The sequence below is a fragment of the Chiloscyllium plagiosum genome, chromosome 2, assembly GCF_004010195.1.
Source record: "Chiloscyllium plagiosum isolate BGI_BamShark_2017 chromosome 2, ASM401019v2, whole genome shotgun sequence".
Taxonomy (NCBI): Eukaryota; Metazoa; Chordata; class Chondrichthyes; order Orectolobiformes; family Hemiscylliidae; genus Chiloscyllium; species Chiloscyllium plagiosum.
The window spans coordinates 97,050,474-97,070,803 of record NC_057711.1 but is presented as its reverse complement, the minus strand read 5'-3'; positions in this window follow the sequence as shown (position 1 = coordinate 97,070,803).

Below are 20,330 nucleotides of genomic sequence, written 5' to 3'. Positions count from 1 at the left end.
GCGAAGGATGAGGGGTGACTTGATAGAGGTTTATAAGATGATCAGAGGAATAGATAGAGTAGACAGTCAGAAACTTTTTCCCCGAGTACAACAGAGTGTTACAAGGGGACATAAATTTAAGGTGAAGGGTGGAAGGTATAGGGGAGATGTCAGGGGTGGGTTCTTTACCCAGAAAGTGGTGGGGGCATGGAATGCGCTGCCTGTGGGAGTGGTAGAGTCAGAATCTTTGGTGACCTTTAAGCAGCAATTGGATAGGTACATGGATGGGTGCTTAAGCTAGGACATATGTTCGGCACAACATCGTGGGCCGAAGGGCCTGTTCTGTGCTGTATTGTTCTATGTTCTATGTTCTATGTTCTACATCAACAATGGGTTTCATATTCTCTGTAAAGTTTTATCTCGATTTGAGCTCCATCTTCATGTCTTCTTGAGTTATCTTAAAGGCTCTATAGTTACTGCCAAGATCCACCTATTCGACTACCATTCTTAAGAATCTTTGAACATCCTCAACTGGCTTCAGAGTCAGGAATCTATAATGGTTTTCATTTTCTGAGGATCTGCCATTATATCTTCACTGTAGACAATGTGTGGAGAAAGTGAGGACTGCAGATGCTGGAGACCAGAGTTGAAAAATGTGGTGCTGGAGAAACACAGCAGGCCAGGCAGCATCCGAGGAGCAGGAGAATCGATGTTTCGGGCATAAGCCCTTCTTCAGGAATGAGGCTGGTCTGCCAGATGGGCTGAGATAAAAGGTAGGGGGGAAGGAATTTGGGGGAAGGGCACTGGGATTACGATAGGTGGAAGGAGGTGAGGGTGAAGGTGATAGGCCGGAGAGGGGGTGGGGGCGGAGAGGTCGGGAAGAAGAGGTGTGGCTGTGGTAGCGAGTTTATTTCAGGACGTGGCTGAAGAGCTTCAGGGCAGAGAAGATGACCTGGGGGGTACAGTGAGAGAGGGACTCACTGAGATCCATGTAGAGGAAGGAGGAGAGCTTATTCAAGGTAGGCATCCTTGCAAGAGGATTCACAGTAGGTTAAGATCAACTAGGAGAAAGTGAGGACTGCAGATGCTGAAGACCAGAGTTGAAAATGTGGTGTTGGAAAAACACAGCAGGCCAGGCAGTATCCGAGGAGCAGGAGACCCGATGTTTTGGGCATAAGCCCTTCTTCAGAAATGAGGCTGGTGTGCCAGGCGGGCTGAGATAAAAGGTAGGGGGGAGGAAATTTGGGGGAGGGGCGCTGGGAATACGATAGGTGGAAGGAGGTGAGGGTGAGGGTGATAGGCCGGAGAGTGGATGGGGGCGGAGAGGTCGAGTAGACAATGTGCCAATAACTGAATGGGTTTCTTGGAGAATTCATACTTGTCATTAAGGGTACCCTATTTACTTGGAAATGCTTTGAGATTGCATGAACTACTCAACCATGCTCTTAAAGCATTTCTAGATATATCAATATGTTATCCATATGGTATCTGACTATCTGAAAAGTCATAAAGTATTGGACATTTTGTGTCACATTAATCATATACAGCATGGTCACTGTGTCCTTCCTCCTTATTCGATGCACCCAATCTTGTGAAATACCTAACCAATGATGAGCATTCCTATGGACAGCCCCAGGTTCTCATGATCTCATTATGTTTAATGGATGTCTCCAGGCCTTGGAAATTTTCTGTGCATCCTATTAATTTGCATTCCAAAGTTACTGATTATAGTCCTTCTGGTCTGTCTCGGACTTGCTTATCTCTAAGGCCTGCTTGAATTCTGTTATTCATTGTATTCTATGTGCTGTCTCTATCAAATTCTGTTATTCCTCTTATATTTTCCATTGTCCCAATTATATATAAATAAAAACAAGACAGTTGGTTTTAACTAATATTAGTAATATTAATTCCTGTTATAAAGTTAATTATAAAGTTATACTGCTGTTTCTACTGTTAACACTTTGTAACTAAAACGTTGTGAAAAATCTATTTTATTCAGGGTGTACCAGGCATCTTTTTATAGATAAGGATAGCTTATCTGAGACTAATTAACTTTCCCATTGAGGTTTAAATGTTTTTCCCCAAACGCTTCTATTTGAATTTGGTTATACGTGTACCTATACTTACGTTGAAATCTATCTCTATGATTATCTGAAGATTATTTAGTTAGAACCTATTTCTTAATATTGTGAATAACTTCAAAGACACAATTAATTACTATAAAATAACTTTAGCTGCTGTTTTCACAGCTGCTCAATGAGTTAGGCTGGCTGGTTCATGGGTTGAGATTTACACCCCTTGTTCTAACTGGTGCTGTTCACGTAATGGGACAATATCCTTTCATTTATAAGGCTGGAATCAATCACTTGTCTATCTGTTATTAAACTGTCTTGGATGGTTGTTTGTAGGACCTCCCATTCATCTTGGAGTGGGCCTACGCAAAGGTACCATTATGCCTCACTTAATTGTTGGAGCCAGATGTCTTATTCTGTTTAACCCTTGCATGGCCATTTTGTGTCTTTCAAATATGGGCCACCCTTACACAAGACAATCCCAAACGATAACCTCTTGAATTAAACTTTTCCATATGGAGTAATAAATGCAGTCGGCAATCTTGAATTCTCATTCAATGGCACATTCAGAATCCAGTAGTTGAGAATTGGTGAAGCTCTGTTTTGTATAGTTTATCTAAACTCTGAGCAACCATGGGTATAAACAAGATTTCTCTCTCAAAACCCTAATGAGCTGTGAATTGTCAACACAAATTTGAAATGTACTATTAGGCTTACGTATGGTTATCATGCCCAATAAATACTTGGTTGGTTTTGAAATTAAGAAATGATGCTAGTTCTGCAAATTTCTTCCTAACTTGCTTAATTAAAGGGATGTGGAATCTTCCTGGGTGTAATCTTTTCTTGGTGCCATGTGATATTTAGTATTTAACTTCGCTAATCCTTTAAATAATTTAGTTATTTCTGCTCAGCATAACCTTAGCTTCTGCTGTTTCACCTTTTCTCTCTTTGAATAAGTTTGAGGCTAAGGCGTGCCTCCCTACTCAATAGTGAGAATTTTTGAGTGTGAAGAATGTACAGGTTTTCTATTATTTGGTATTCCCCTATATTGGAGAATGGATTGTGTTGTGCCTTTGAACTTAAATACTATGTCTCCTGAAACATGTAGATGCACTATAATCAGTTGTAGACAATGTTTGCTTAACCATAGCCCACTATCTGATAGTAACTATTGCTGCAGTGTCTAAAACATGAACTTTATGATACGACTATTAATTTAAATATCAGCTTTCAAAAAAAAACATTTGCTCAGGATCAGATATTTCTTCAAATAAGACTTTAAGTTTGTATTTTGCTGTAAGCTGGTCTAATTCATTAACCTTTTTGTGTGGGTAGTGATTTGACTTTTTACTTTTCTGAAACTGCGTTAAATAAGTAAAATAAGAAACAAGTTCTGACTATTTTATCCTGTTATCCAATGTGTTTTTTTAAAGGATATGCTTAGTGATAGAGTTCTTTGAAAAGGCCTTTCTTTCAAGACTTTCTTTGAAGATCATCTGAATTACCTTAAAACTGAAAGCATGTATTAAACTCCGCATTGAGTAGCAGTGATGAAAGAAACTGAACGATGCAAGAAATTATGCAAAATTTAATATTAAAGAAAGTTTAAGTCAGACTATAATCAATTTAAAGAATGATAGTAATTTTTATTTTAAATCTTTATGCTGGTGTTTACGTGCACTGAAATTACATAAGATAATTGTTTCCAAACAGCTTGAATTTGTTCATGTACATAACCAATGCCTTAATGATCTGAGCACATCCCAGGGAGTAGACATTGCGTTCAATCAGCATCCTGGTCCACTTTAATCACCATAACATAGCCAAACTGAAACTAATTACATTTTATTATTATTACATTTTTAATTGCCTTCATGTGTAAACAACAGATGATCTTTGGGGTTTTGCTCAAGATGTCTGAAGGCAACTATTTTCGCACTGCTACCCCAATATTGCATACAAATCATATTCTGAGGAATATTATAAATGAGGATGAGCTTAAATTCCTGAAAGATAAATGATGCTAATTAGAAACAGCACAACCTACATATTAGAAATAAACAGTGCCGTGTGAAAGTGGATCGGCACTGAGCCAATACGCTAGCCTTGGATGATATCTTCTGTCCAATTAATATGTTCAAAAATGAGCGTAATCTCTTTTGAACATTATTTTACTTCACATGGTACAGAATGATGTTTCATTGAAATCGTTCCTTACATTATGCATCTGTTTGACTTGGAAGGCAATAACAGAAATGGGAAAACTGCAGAGAAGAAGAAACAAATTATTGTTTTCCCTAATTTCTTACTAATAGAACATAGAACAGTACAGCTCAGAACAGGCCCTTCAGCCCACGATGTTGTGCCGACCATTAATCCTCATTGAAGGTAAACCAAATGTACAAATCCTCAAATTTCTGTGACCATATGCATATCCAGCAGTCTCTTAAATATCCCCAATGACCTCACTTCCACAACTGCTGCTGGCAACGCATTCCATGCTCTCACAACTCTCTGCGTAAAGAACCCGCGTCTGACATCCCTTCTATTCTTTCCGCCAAACACCTTAAAACTATGACCCCTCGTGTTAACAAATTCTGCCCTGGGAAAAAGCCTCTGGCTATCAACTGTATCTATACCTCTCATTATCTTGTACACCTCAATTAAGTCCCCTCTCTTCCTTCTTTTTTCCAATGAAAAAAGTCCGAGCTCAGTCAACCTCTCTTCATAAGATAAGCCCTCCATTTTAGGCAGCATCCTGGTAAACTACCTCTGAACCCTCTCCAAAGCATCTCCACATCTTTCCTATAATAGGGCGACCAGAACTGGACACAGTATTCCAAGTGCGGTCTAACCAAAGTTTTATAGAGCTGCAATAAGCTCACGGCTCTTAAACTCAATCCCCCTGTTAATGAAAGCAAAAACACCATATGCTTTCTTAACAACCCTGTCCATTTGGGTGGCAATTTTAAGGGATCTATGTACCTGCACACCAAGATCCCGCTGTTCCTCCACACTTCCAAGAATCCTGTCTTTAATCCTGTACTCAACTTTCAAGTTCGACCTTCCAAAATCACTTCACATTTATCCAGGTTGAACTCCATCTGTCCCCTCTCAGCCAATCTCTGCATCCTGTCAATGTCACGCTGCAGCCTACAACAGTCCTCTATACTGTCAACGACACCTCCAACCTTTGTGTCATCTGCAAACTTGCTAACCCATCCTTCAATCTCCTCATCCAAGTCATTAATAAAAATTACAAAGAGCAGACGCCCAAGAACAGAGCCCTGTGGAACACCACTCACCACTGACCTCCAGACAGAATACTTTCCTTCCACTACCACTCACTGTTTTCTGTTGACCAACCAATTCTGTATCCAGACAGCTAAATTGCCCTGTATCCCATTCCTCCTGACCTTCTGAATGAGCCTACCATGGGGAACCTTATTAAATGCCTTGCTGAAGTCCATTTACAGCACATCCACCACTTGACCCTCATCAACTTGTCTATTAACATCCTCAAAGAACTCAATAAAATTTGTGAGGCATGACCTGCGTCTCACAAAGCCGTGCTGACTGCATTTAATCAAGCCATGCTCTTCCAGATGGTCATAAATCCTATCCCTCAGAATCCTTTCTAACACCTTGCAGATGACGGACGTGAGACTGACTGGTCTGTAATTGCCAGGGATTTCCCTATTTCCTTTCTTGAAGAGAGGAATTACATTTGCCTCCCTCCAGTCCTCAGGTACGACTCTGGTGGAGAGCGAGGTTGCTAAGATCTTCACAAGTGGCAAAGCAATCACATTTCTCGCTTCCCAAAGCAACCTAGGACAAATCTGGTCTGGCCCTAGTAACTTGTCAAACTTAATGTTTGTCAACATTTTCATCACATCAGCTTCCTCAATCTCTATCCATTCCAGCATGCTTACCTGCTCCTCAATGGTTTCATTCACTACTAATGTTTAAATATTTCTGCAGTAAAAAGCCTTTTTGCCATAATGTGCCTATATAGTGCCAAAAGTCAAGAATGTTCAGCACGATGTATACTTCAGGTCATATCATAAATACAGGTTGATACCATCCCAACTGATGTTCATGCTGAACAATTCAATCCTAGAGTGAAATTTAGCTTGGTAAATTATATGTTCAAGTTTTGCAATTGGTCATTGTGATGTTTAGTTTCTAGAACATATTCATACAAGCCTGCAGAAGTTTCTTAACAACAGACATCAAGAAATAAATGCAATTATATATGAAAATATCTATTATAAAGAATGCAATAGCAGAGCATTTAGAAATGCATATTATAACTAAGCAGAGTCAGCATTTAAATGGTTTATATTTAATTGAACCATATCATGGTAACGGGAGCTCAGATATTGTGATGGTGCTGAAATCACATGGACTTTGTCAGTGAAGTAATGATCAGAATGTCCATGTACTTGTTGTTTTAAAAGAGACAAAGATACCTCTTAGTTCAAAAATATTCTGATTCTACAAGACCCTCCACTTTGCTCTGATTAAAGCTGTTGTTAATACGAGGTAAACCAAACCACAGAGTTAAACTTGGCTTGATAGATTATGTATGTCATTGAAGTTAGTTATATTGTAAAGTGCAAGGTGGGTAAATGTACTCTGACTAACCTTGACTAGTTTACAGTAACCCCTTTTAAATCAGGCACAATATGCAGTGAAGTAGACAAAGGGGGCAAGAGTCAGAGGAAGGTCCAACACAAATTTATTGAACATTTTAACTTAAAAAACCATATTTACCAGACTCTACTTGCTCAGACTCTCAGCTGCTCTGCACCATTCCAGGTCTCCAGTCTGCTCAACTCTCAGCCACTGGTACAAGCCGTTCTTTAGTCTTTTGAGGGTTGGATGATGCTTCGGGATCTGCAGTCAAATTTTAGGTTTCCCTTCTTGTCTAGGAATGGTTCTGGTCTTTAGATCACAAAGGTGGTCTTCTGGTCTGGTCAGTTTGATGATGCTCACCACAAGATACAAATAGCTGGAGATGCTGTGCAGCTCAGCTGACAGTTGAAGCTGCTCTCTGGAGGCGCTGTTGAACAACGTGCAAAAGGGCAGAGCGATCTGTGGCTCCAGCTTGCCCCTTTAATCCACCTCTCCAAGCTCTTCTTGAAGATTCCATGGCCTGTGTCCTTTACTAGCATTGGGCATGGGCAGAAAAATCCAATGAGTTGTCTACTTTCTTCAATCAGAGATCACAGAACATGCTTGGAACCCTGAACTGTCAAATGCTGTCCTTGTCATGCTGTACCTCTGGCCTCCAACTAAGTTGAGTGCCACCAAGTTTGTGTAACATTTTTCTAACAGTTTCGGTTCACTGGAGGTGTAAATAATGGTTCACTCTGAAACAGTGTGGTCATTTGCACTTGACCAGGCAATTCCAGTTCGATTGGAAGTTGATTGTCCAAAGCTTGGTTGCATAAGTACTCTGGAAATTGAAGAGTCCAGCTTGGTTTAAACTTTGCTTCCACTTTCCAATTTTTTTATCCATGCTCATGAAATCGTGTCAATATAACCCTGAAGGTTATGGGTCATCCATCCAAATTCTCTTCTGTTAACTCAGCAGGGGTCAAGTGAGTTGGATCACAGCATTGTCCAAGACATTGCACAGGAAATTATTAGGTTTCCAGGAAAGGGGTCCAAATATGTAACACTAACTTACAATATCTTGCAATGATACTGTTGATAAAACAGCAAAGAGGAAAAAAAAGTGAAGAAAAACATTCAGTAGTCAATTCTTAAATATTGTACAATTAACTATATACAGGAAAGAGTCTGTACTGCAGTGGTAATCAAATTATTTACAAGTTAGCCAAGATGTTGTCCGTGATAAATGTTGGTATCCAATGTTTGTTGAGCAGTAGACTCTGATTGCACCTGTGCAGCATTGTTTCTGCATTCAAGAACACAATGAGTTCCCATTTCTACTTTAAAACTGGAACTGTTAGGATGGTTACAGACATTAAAGTGAATAAAATGAATAATAGTGAGGTGTAATAGGAGGAGAAACTAAGTGTGGAGTTATGCATTTTTGCTTTAGTTCCAAAATCATCCTACCAATTGGTAAATCCTTTTTTTTAACATCTTCTTGTATTTACTCAGTCTGTTGGACAACAATAGTAAAATTTGTGTCTCTTTGCTAATTGTGTCTGCACCTGTTGCACTTTCTCTAAGAGGCACTCAATTCCAGTGTCATATTTTTTTTCCAAATAATCTCCTGAAGTCCGTCAGAGGTCATCATTTACATTAACAAAGAGCTCATTTCTATGTTGATGCATTTAGATACTCCTACTGTAGCTGGTATGTGGCGTCTAATGCAGAAAGAGGTGCTATAGATGTCACCGTTGAAGATTCAGTGTTAATGTTTTTTGGAAAATTGTGATGCAGTATCCTCCCTCCCCCCAACCCCCTTATGCCAATCGAATCTTGTATTGTAGAGTTTAAATTGGCACTTGTCTGAAAACCACACAAGGCATGTTGATTTGAATGATTAGGACAGAGGCTGACAATTACTTGTTTGGTTTACTGACAATTATCCAGAATGGTACCTACAAGCTTTCCTCCTTTTTCAACAGTGTACGGTAGGGCGCTATTATATTCTAACTTCATTCCCTCTCAGATAATGCCGATATTTTCAACCACTAAGACTTTTAACCTATGCCTACGGAGACCCTGCCTAGAGTTTCCTCACAGTCATTGTCAAACCAGATCTTGGTTAGGTGCCATAATTAGCAATTCAAAATATTGAAGTGTCTCCTCTTCTCCTCTCATGGAACATGTGCTCCATTTGCTTATCACTGATCCGAAACAGAACCTATCCTTGGTTAGCCTACTTGAGGTCTGCCTCAAATGTTTTATCATTCACTGCTGTAGATATTGCATAGGGTTCAATTCTGCTGCCTGCTGTCAGCATCCATTTTTAATGATGATTTAATTTATTGTCCTAACACCATTAGCAAGTGTTGGCTAGCCTGATTTTCCTCTACTTCCCCTTCAGCATCTTGTCCGTTATCTTAGGTTATTGTTGAAAACATACACAAAATGTACTATTGATGGAGTACTTCCATATCCACCACAAAGAGTGGGTCAATAGCAGTATTACTGATCAACCTGGTTAGGTTCTAAAGCACATAAGTACCAGACTGGACCTGTGGTAGGTAGTGAGGAAGCCAACAAAATGGAAAAATATACTTGATCTCATCCTTAACAATCTGCTGGTTGCAGATACATTTATCCGTAGTATTTTTGGTAAGAGCAGCCATCGCACAGTCCTTGTCTGGACAAAATCTCACCTTCCTCTTGAGAATATCCTCCATTCTGCTGTGTGGCACTATCACCGTGCTAAATGGGACAGATTTTGGATAGATCTAGCGACTCAAGACCAGGTATCCATGAGGCATTGTGGACCATCAATACCAGCAGAATGTAACCTAGCACAATGATAATCTCATGACCCAACATATTCCCCACTCAGCCATTACCATTAATCCAGGGGATCAACTCGAGTTCAATGGAGAGTTTAAGAGGGTATACCAAGAGCAGCAAGAGGCATTCCTAAAAATGAGGTGTCAGTCTGGTGAAGCTACTAAAACAGGACTGCTTGCTTACCAAACAGCATAAGCAGCAAGTGATAGATAGAGCTAAGTGATCCCACAACCAACGGATCAGTTCTAAGCTCTGCAGTCATACTGCATCCAATCGTGAATGGAGTGGACAAGTAAACAAAACTCACTGGAGGAGGAGGCTCCACAAATCATTGCTAAAGATAAGGCTGAAGCATTTGCAGCAATCATCAGCCAGAAGTGCTGAATGGATGATTCATCTTGATCTCCTCCAGTGGTCACCAGCATCACAGATACCAGTCTTTAGCCAATTTGATTCACTCCACATAATATCAAGAAATATTTGATGGCACTGGACCATGAAAAGGTTGTGTACACTGACAACATTCCAGCAATAGTACTGAAGAACTGTAATCCAGAACTTGCTGTTCCCCAGCCAAGGTCTTCCAGTACTACTACAGCACTATCATTAACCCGACAATGTGAAAAATTGCCCAGATTTGTCCTGTTCACAAAAAGCAAGACAAATCCAACTTGGCCAATTACTATTTCATCAGTCTACTCTCTGTTATCAGTAAAGTAATGAAAGGTGTCATTGACAGGGCTGTCAAGCAGCATTTGCTCAGCACTACCCTATTCGCTGGCATCCAGATTGTGTTCTGTCAAGGCCACTCAGCTCTTAAGGTCATTGCAGCTTTGTTTCAAACATGGAGAAAAGAGCTGAATTCCAGAGGTGAGGTGAGAGTGATAGGTCTCGACCACATTTGATCAAGTATGGCACCAAGAAGCCTGAGAAAAACTGAAATCATAGAATTTTGAATCCCTTCAGTGGGAAAGAGACCTTTCAGCCCATCAAGTCCACACTGCATTTCTGAATAATGTCCCATCGAGACCCTGTCCCCCTACATCCTTGCAACCCCACATTTGCCCTGGCTAATCCACCTAGCCTGCATTTATTTGGGCTGTCGGAGGAAACTGGAGCACCTGGCGGAAACCCACGTAGCCACGGGGAGAATGTGGAAATGGCACGGTGGCTCAGTGGTTAGCACTGCTGCCTCACAGCACCAGGGTCCCAGGTTCGATGCCAGCCTCAGGTGACTATCTGTGTGGAGTTTGCACATTCTCCCCATGTCTGCATGGGTTTCCTGGGTGCTCCAGTTTCCTCCCACAGTCCAAAGATGTGCAGGTCAGGTGAATTGGCCATGTTAAATTGCCCATAATGTAAGGTGCATTAGTCAGAGGGAAATGGGTCTGGGTGGGTTACTCTTCGGAAGGTCGGTGTGGACTGGTTGAGCCAAAGGACCTGTTTCCACACTGTAGGGAATCTAGACAGTCACCTGAGCTGGAATTGACTTCTGGACCCTGGCACTGTGAGGCAACAGTCCTAACCACTGTGGGGCAGGAGATAGGGGTTCTGGTGAAATGAAAACTTTGGCTGACACCAAATTTATTCATTGCAGCCTGCATTACCTGTGAACTAGGTACCCTGATTAGGGTCTATACTGTGGCGAAGATCACATCTGGGGAATACATGCTGCATTAAACAGCCCATTGTAATTTTAGAAGTGTTGGTCCAGGTTTAGAACATAGAACATAGAAAAGTACAGCACAGAACAGGCCCTTTGGCCCATGATGTTGTGCCGAGGATTAATCCTAATGTAACATAAAATAACTTAACCTATGCACCCCTCAATTCACTGCTATCCATGTGCTTGTCCAGCAGTCGCTTAAATATCCCTAATGACTATGCTTCCACCACCACCGCTGGCAACGCATTCCATATATTCACAACTCTGCGTAAAAACCACCTCTGACGTCCCCTCTATACCTTTCTCCTAATATCTTAAAACTATGACCCCCTTGTGCCAGTCAATCCTGCCCTGGGGAAAGTCTCTGGCTATTGACTCTATCCATGCCTCTCATTACCCTGTATACCACAATCAGGTCACTTCTCTTTCTCCTTCTTTCCAGAGAGAAAAGTCCGAGCTTAGTCAACTTCTCTTCATAATGCAAGCCCTCCAGTCCAGGCAGCATCCTGGTAAACCTTCTTTGCACTGTCTCCAGAGCCTCTGTATCTTTCCTATAGTAGGACGACCGGAACTGGACACAATAATCCAAGAGTGATCTTAGCAGAGACTTGGAGAGCTGTAGCAAAACCTCGCAGCTCTTAAACTCGATCCCCTATGAATGAATGCTTTCTTAACAACCCTATCCACTTGGGTGGCAACTTTGAGGGATCTATGTACTTGAACACCAAGATCCCTCTGTTCCTCCACACTGCCAAGAATCCTGTCTTTAATCCTATATTAAGCATTCGAGTTCAACCTTCCAAAATGCATCACTTCGCATTTATTCAGGTTGAACTCCATCTGCCAATTCTCAGCCCAGCTCTGCATCCTGTCTATGTCGTGCTGTAGCCTGCAATAGCCCTCGATACTATCAAGGGCACCTCCACCTTTTGTGTCATCTGCAAATTCACTAACGCATCCCTCAACTTCCTCATCTAAGTCATTTATAAAAACTACAATGAGCAGAGGCCCAAGAACAGAGCCCTGCGGGACACCACTCAACACTGAACTCCAGGCAGAATACTTTCCATATACAACCACTCTCTGCCTTCTGTCAGCCAACCAATTCTGAATTAAGATAACCAAATCTCCCTGTATCCCATACTTCCTGACTTTATGAATGAGTTTACCATGTGAACCTTATGAAATGCCTTGCTGAACTCCATATCCACCACATCCACTGCTCGACCTTCCTCGACCTATCTTGTCACCTCCTCAAAGAACTCAAATTGATTTGTGAGGCATGATCTGCCCTCACAAAGCCATGCTGGCTTGCCTTTAATCACACTATGCTTTGCCAAATAGTCATAAATCCTATCCCTCAGAATTATTTCCAAAACTTTGCAGACCACAGATGGAAGACTGACTGGTCTGTAATTGCCAGGGATTTCCCTCCTGCCCTTCTTGAAAAGAGGAACATAGGTCACCTCCTTCCAATCCTCTGATATGACTCCCGTGGAGTGTGAGGAAGCAAAGATCTTCGCCAACGGCTTAGCAATCTCCTTTCTCGCTTCCCGGAGCAGCCTAGGATAAATCTGGTCTGGCCCTTGGGACTTAATGTTTGCCAAAATTTCCAGCACATCAACTTCATCAATCTTGATCTGTTCAAGCCTCTATCCCAGCTCCTCAAAGTTCTCATTCATAAGAAAGTCCCTTTCCTTAGTGAAAACCAAAGCAAAATCCTCAGTTAGGGCTTCCCATACCTGCTCAGACTCCACACACAAGTTCCCTACGCTATCCCTGATTGATCTTACCTTCTCCCCAATCATTCTCTTATTCCTCATGTATGAGTAAAATGCCTTTGGGTTCTTCCTAATCCTTTCTCGTGCCCCCTCCTGGCTCTTTTAAGCCCATTTCTGAGCTCCTTTTTAGCAAGCCTACAATCATCTACAGCTGTGCTAGATCCTTGCTTCCTCTATATTACATAAGCTGCCTTCTTCCTCCTCTGTTCACTTCATCCAAGGTTCCTTAATCTTACTCCTTCTTACGTGTCTCATGGAACAAATTTGTGCATCACTCGCAACAACTGTTTCTTAAATAGTCTCCACACATCTGCTGTGCCCTTTCTGTGGAACAATTGCTCCCAGGCTTTACTCGCCAACTCCTGTCTAATAGTGTCATAATTTCCTTTTCCCCAATTAAATATCTTCCCTTGGTAACTGCTCCTTTCTCTCTCCAAGGCTATGGTAAATGTGAGGCAGTTGTGGTCACTGTCATCAAAGTGTTCTCCCACCCCGAGACCTGACGAACCTGTCCTGGCTCATTGCCGAGCACCAAATCCAAAATGGTGTCTCCCTTCATTGGCCTGTCTACATACTGAGGAATGAAACCCTCCTGAACACACCTGACAAAAACGGCTCCATCCAAACTATCTGCACTAAGGAGGTTCCAATCAGTATTGGGAAAGTTGAAGTCACCCATAACAATGACCCTGCTACATTTGCATTTTTCCAAAATCTGCCAGCCTGTGAGTTCTTCAATCTCCCTACTGCTACTGGGGGGTATGTAGGAAACCCCCAATGAGGTGGCTGCAATGGGTATTCCTAACCTCCACCCATACTGACACAGTAGGCAAACCTTCTGCACCAACCTTCATGTCTGTAGCTGTGATGCACTCTCTGATTAGCAATGTTACACCCCCTCCTCTTCACCCTCCCCCCCAACCCCGTTTCTTTTTAAACGTTCAAACCCTGGAACATCTAGCAACCATTCCTGCCCCTGTGAAACCCATGTTTCCATTATGGCCACAACATCATAGCCCCAAGTACTGATCCATGCTCTAAGTTCATCACACTTATTTCTGACACTCCTTGTGTTAAAGCAGACACACGTTATCCGATCCCTTTGTTTCATCACATGAGAAACCTTCCCGATAGATTCACTACGTCCTGTCACTGCCCCATCTACAACTGCCCCCCTTTCAGATATGTAGCTCTGATTCCCACCCCCTTGCCAAACTAGTTTAAACCCTCCCAAACCACACGAGCAAATCTCCCACCCAGGATATTTGTGCCCCTCCAGTTCAGGTGCAATCTGTCCTTCATGTACAGGTCCCACCTTCCCCAGAAGGTATCCCAACGGTCTAAGTATCTGAAGCCCTCCCTCCTGCACCAGCCTCGCAGCCATGTATTAAGCTGCATTCGCTGACTGTTCCTCACCTCACTATCTTGTGGCACCAGTAGCAAACCTGAGATCACTACTGTTCTTGAGCTTCCAACCTAACTCTCTGTAGTCACTTTTCAATCCTCAAACCCTTTCTTGGCTATCTCATTGGTTCCAATATGTACCACAATTTCTGACTGCTCACCCTCCCCTTTCAGAATCCTATAAACCCAATCGGTGACATTCTGGACCTGGCACCGGGGATGCAACATACATTCCGGGAGTCCCGTTCCTGACCACAAAATCTCCCGTCAATCCGTCTAACTATTGAGTCCTCTGCCACTAGCGCTTTTCTATTCTCACCCCCCCCCCCCCCCCCCCCCACTTCCCTTCTGAGTCACAGTTCCAGGCTCAGTGCCAGAAACCTGACAACTATTTCTTCCCCCAGTAGGCCATCCCCACCAGCAATATCCAAAACGGTATACTTATTGCTGAGGGTAAGGGCCACAGGGGATCCCTGCCCTATCTATTGGTTCCCTTTCCTCTCCCTGACTGTACCTCAGCTGTCCTTATACTGTGCCTGAGGGGGGACCACCTCCCTGTACATCATCTTAATTTCTCCCTCAGCCTCCCGGATGATCTGTAGTTCATCCAGTTCCAGTTCCCTAACTCGGATTTTGAGGAGCTGGAGTTGGGTGCACTTCCTGCAGATGTAGTGTCTCTCACCTGCCACATTCTGCATACAACTGCCCTAACATCCACACCCCGCTACTCTGAAAGCCCGCACAAGACAAAACAAAGGAAGAGAAGAAAAGAAAAAAACAGGAGAAAACCGGAAAACTTACCGAGTTTACAGACTCTTAGTAAGGTTAGAGGAGGTGGGTGGGAGGGAAACCCTATGGTGTACGGTCTCAGGTTTAGTTCTCACCCACTTAAAAACTTCCCACCAGCCCTAGTTTCTCTCCGCCCTCTCTCCTTGCCGCTCTGTTCAAAAAACATTGCTTTTTGCTCACCTTCCCAGCAGTTCTCCGCTCTTCCCTCACACCTCTTGACAAATGGATGCCCCGACGCCTGAGATAAGTATTTTAAAGTTTTACTCACCTTCCCAGCAGTCCTCTGCTCCTCTCTCGCACCTCTTAACAGCTTGGAAAGATTCTATCCACTTATTAAAAATGTCCATTTTGACCAGGATGCATTTGTATCCCCCCCTTTTCAGGAACATAGGTGGCTAACATGCCGACACTCCGAAGAGTAACCCACCCAGACCCACTTCCCTTTGACTAATGCATCTAGCACTATGGGCAATGGTTCTACCACTGGCCGAGTACGTATTGATTCTTTTTTGGACATATTTATTATGGTTGTTCCAGGCACAAATAATACAAGTTTTGACATAATATCTAATGTCTTTACTCCTTTCTGGCCATCAACATAATCACCAATTATCTCCGCAGTGGCTATTATTCCCTGATGGCTCTGGACACCATGAAATAGATAAATGATCTAGTCTCAGTCTTGGATTGGTACCACTTTAAAGACAAGTCTGCCTTTGATGGTCAGCTTATCCTTCCACTTATTGTCACAGGTAGGATAATTATCTCTGCCATGAGCCTGTATAAGGTTCTCAGTTATAGTTTGTCTGAAAATGATAGTGTCTATCTGTGTGGGTTAAGGAACTTGCCGTGGTTCTTCCATGTGGATGCCCTGCTTGGTCCATTCAGCTGTGTGGCATAGGCTACTGGTCTGAGTCTGTAATGGTGCTCCTGGTGGAGCATGACTGCCAGTGTGGCATCTGTGACTGAACCTTCCAAGGTGAAGAGAAACTTGAGGTCAGATACTTGCAGTGCAGAAGCTTTTGTTGGGGCATGCTTTGGGTGTGAGACAGCTTCTGTGTACTGCCCATTCCATTCCCATGCGGCGTTCTTCTCTAAGGAGGTCAGATGAAGGTGCAGCTTTAGTGGCAAAACCATCAAAGTATTTCAGCAATGTCCTCAGCCCAAAATGTTAGCAGTAAGCTCACATCTCTGGGGAGGGTCAAATGGCTATGGTCTAATTGTGTGCTTCCCCTGAGCTTCCCTGGGGCAGCACGGTGGCTCAGTAGTTAGCACTGCTACCTCACAGCACCAGGGTCCCAGGTTCGATTCCAGCTTGGGTAACTGTGTGGATTTTGCACATTCTCCCCGTGTTTACGTGGGTTTCCTATGGGTGCTCCGGTTTCCTCCCACAGTCCAAAGATGTGCAGGTCAGGTGAATTGGCCATGCTAAATTGCCCATAGTGCTAGATGCATTAGTCAAAGGGAAGTGGGTCTGGGTGGGTTACTCTTCGGAGTGTCGGCATGGACTTGTTGGGCCAAAGGGCCTGTTTCCACACTGTAGGGAATCTAATCTAATCATATGAATGTAATCTAATCTATCATAGTTCCCATGTATGAGACCTGAGACCTCATGACCTGGGCCTTCTTTCAGTTGACCTTTGATCCTATGATAGAGAGGAACGTTAACACTTACCTCAGTGATTCTAATTGTTTAATTTTTATACCAGACTATAAAAGGAGGTTGTCTGCACATTGCATTCATCAGTCCAATCAAGAAAATGCTTCCAGTCCTTTAACCAATCTCTGGTGAAAGAGAGAGGAGATGTAATGGAAACCCTGGTGGCACTGGAATGTAAAAGCACATTTATAGTGACATTGCCTATGAAAAGATATAGATAAAAGTCCATTGGTAATTTCCAGCACTGTAAAATATTATGTCACCTCATAATGTTGTGGCTGGTTGCTATTGAAGGTGCTGTAATTGGGGTGGTTTTATTTAATTCTGTATAGTCAATAGTGCATCGCCAAGAGCTGTTCAGTTTCCTAACTGGCCAGGGTGGTGAATTGTTAGTGAATGCCACAGGATGCTGGACTCCCGGCTGCAATAAACTGTTGATGATCTTAGCTACGTCCCCCTCTGTCAGCTTCAGAAAAGGTGTATTGTCTCTGTGGTTTTGGGTCCTCACCGACAAATGACCACAGTTGTATTTATGGGTGGCAAATGCTTTCATATGCTTTGCCAGAGTTACCTGTGCTACCAGGTCATCTGTCATCTAAACATGCATACACATCCTCCCAGTATTCTGGTGCTCAGTTTCCAGGCCCAATGTCGGTTTTTCACAAAATTTTACGCACTTGGGCAACATCTTATTTAAATATTTTGTTAGGGTTTTCTCTCAAATCATTCTCCTGGCTGTAGTGTATATTTTATCTTTCCCCCTAAGGCTCATGTCTCAAAATCCATGGTTTGTATATCACCTGATGTAAGCCCCTGATTCTGCCCAATTTGTAGTCAGATACCTTTCCGATTAGGTGAGGTCAGATTTTGCAGAGTTTTCTTTCAGGTGCTTCTTCGAGACCATCCAGGGATGCCTGGGTGTAAAGTGAAACAGGGTTAAATGTACCCTCACTAACCTTGGCCAGTTTGCAAAAATGTCTTTTTAACTCAGGTGCAATATGCAGCAAGATTGATAAACAGGGAAAATAATCATGGGTGGATATAACACAACTTTGTTGAACACTTTACCAAGGAAAACAATATTTATCAGACATTGTTATTATACTTTAACTAAACTCGAACAAAATCTCTTCACAGAAATCTTCTGAAAACAGTCTTAAAACTCAAAGTAAGCAGTCTCAAATCTACAGTCACTATTAACATCAGGCATGCATTTCTGAGGATTTGCTACACCCTATCCACAGGTCCCTACCTCTGTATTTGAATTATTTGTCTGAAAAGACAGGTAATACCTATTTAATAAGGCTGGAACAAGCTGTTCTTTGGCCTTTGAGGGTTGGCTTATGTTTCAGGATCTGCAGTCATTGATTTGGGCTTCCCCTGTCATCTAAGGGCTGATTCTTGTCTTTGGGTCATCTCACTGAGGTGTACTACTGGGTATGGTCAGTGTGATGATGCCAGTAACAAGGTACCAGGAGCTGGTCGTGTTGTGCAGTTCGGCTGCCAGTTGATGCTACTCACTAGAGACGCTGTTGAACAAGGTGCAAATAACAGAGTGAGTTGGGACTCCAGGTTGCCCCTTTTATCCCCTTCTTCATACCCTTCCCAAACATTCTTCGGCCTGTGTCCAATACTAGCATCGCAAGGGGATGGAAAGATCCAATGAGGTGACTGATTTCTGCACAGAATATGGTTTTGAAACTTAACTGTCAAGTACTGGAAAAGGATAGACCAGATCTAAAAGTTGAATTTCTAAATTGGAGAAAGGCCAATTTTGACAGTGTTAGGCAAGAACATTCAAAAGCTGATTGGAGGCAGATGTTCACAGGTAAAGAGACGGCTGGAAAATGGGAAGCCTTCAGAAATGAGATAACAAGAATCCAGAGAAAGTATATTCCTGTCAGGGTGAAAGGGAAGGCTGGTAGGTATAGGGAATGCTGGATGACTAAAGAAATTGAGGGTTTGGTTAAGAAAAAGAAGGAAGCATATGTCAGGTATAGACAGGATAGATCGAGTGAATCCTAAGAAGAGTATAAAGAAAGTAGGAGTATACTAAAGAGGGAAATCAGGAGGGCAAAACGGGGATATGAGAGAGCTTTGGCACATTGAATTAAGGAGAATCCAAAGGGTTTTTACAAATATATTAAGGACAAAAGGGTAACTAGGGAGAGAATAGGGCCCCTCAAAGGTCAGCAAGGCGGCCTTTGCGTGGAGCCACAGAAAATGGGGGAGATACTAAATGAATATTTTGCTTCAGTATTTACTGTGGAAAAGGATATGGAAAATATAGACTGTAGGGAAATAGTTGGAGAAATCTTGCAAAATGTCCAGATTACAGAGGAGGAAGTGCTGGATGTCTTGAAACGGTAAAAAATGGATAAATCCCCAAGACCTGATCAGGTGTACCCGAGAACTCTGTGGGAATCTAGAGAAGTGATTGCTGGGCCTCTTGCTGAGATATTTGTATCATTGATAGTCACAGGTGCGGTGCCGGAAGACTGGAGGTTGGTAAACGTGGTGCCACTGTTTAAGAAGGGCAGTAAAGACACGCCAGGGAACTATAGACAGGTGAGCCTGACCTTGGCGGTGGGCAAGCTGTTGGAGGGAATCCTGAGGGACAGGATGTACATGTATTTGGAAAGGCAAGGACAGATTCGGGGTAGTCAACATGGCTTTGTGCGTGGGAAATTATGTCTCACAAACCTGATTGAGTTTTTTTAAGAAGTAACAAAGAAGATTGATGAGGGCAGAGCAGTGGATGTGATCTATATGGACTTCAGTACGGCATTCGCCAAGGTTGCCCATGGGGGACTGATTAGCAAGGTTAGATCTCATGGAATGCAGGGAGAACTAGCCATTTGGATATAGAACTGGCTCAAAGGTAGAAGACAGAGGGTAGTGGTGGAGGGTTGTTTTTTAGACTGGAGGCCTGTGACCAGTGGAGTGCCACAAGGATCGGTGCTGGGTCCTCTACTTTTTGTCATTTACGTAAATGATTTGGATGTGAGCATAAGAGGTACAGTTAGTAAGTTTGCAGATGACACCAAAATTGGAGTTGTAGTGGACAGCGAAGAGGGTTACCTTGTTTAGGCCACTGTTGGAATACTGCATGCAATTCTGGTCTCCTTCCTATTGGAAAGATGTTGTGAAACTTGAAAGGGTTCAGAAAAGATTTACAAAGATGTTGCCAGGGTTGGAGGATCTGTGCTACAGGGAGAGGCTGAACAGGCTGGGGCTGTTTTCCCTGGAGTGTGGGAGGCTGAGGGGTGACCTTATAGAGGTTACAAAATTATGAGGGGCATGGATAGGATAAATAGACAAAGTCTTTTCCCTGGGGTTGGGGAGTCCAGAAGTAGAGGGCCTAGGTTAAGGGTGAGAGGAGAAAGATATAAAAGAGACCTAAGAGGCAACTTTTTCACGCAGAGGGTGGTACTTGTATGGAATGAGCTGCCAGAGGATGTGATGGACGCTGGTACAATTGCGACATTTAAGAGGCATTTAGGTGAGTATATGAATAGGAA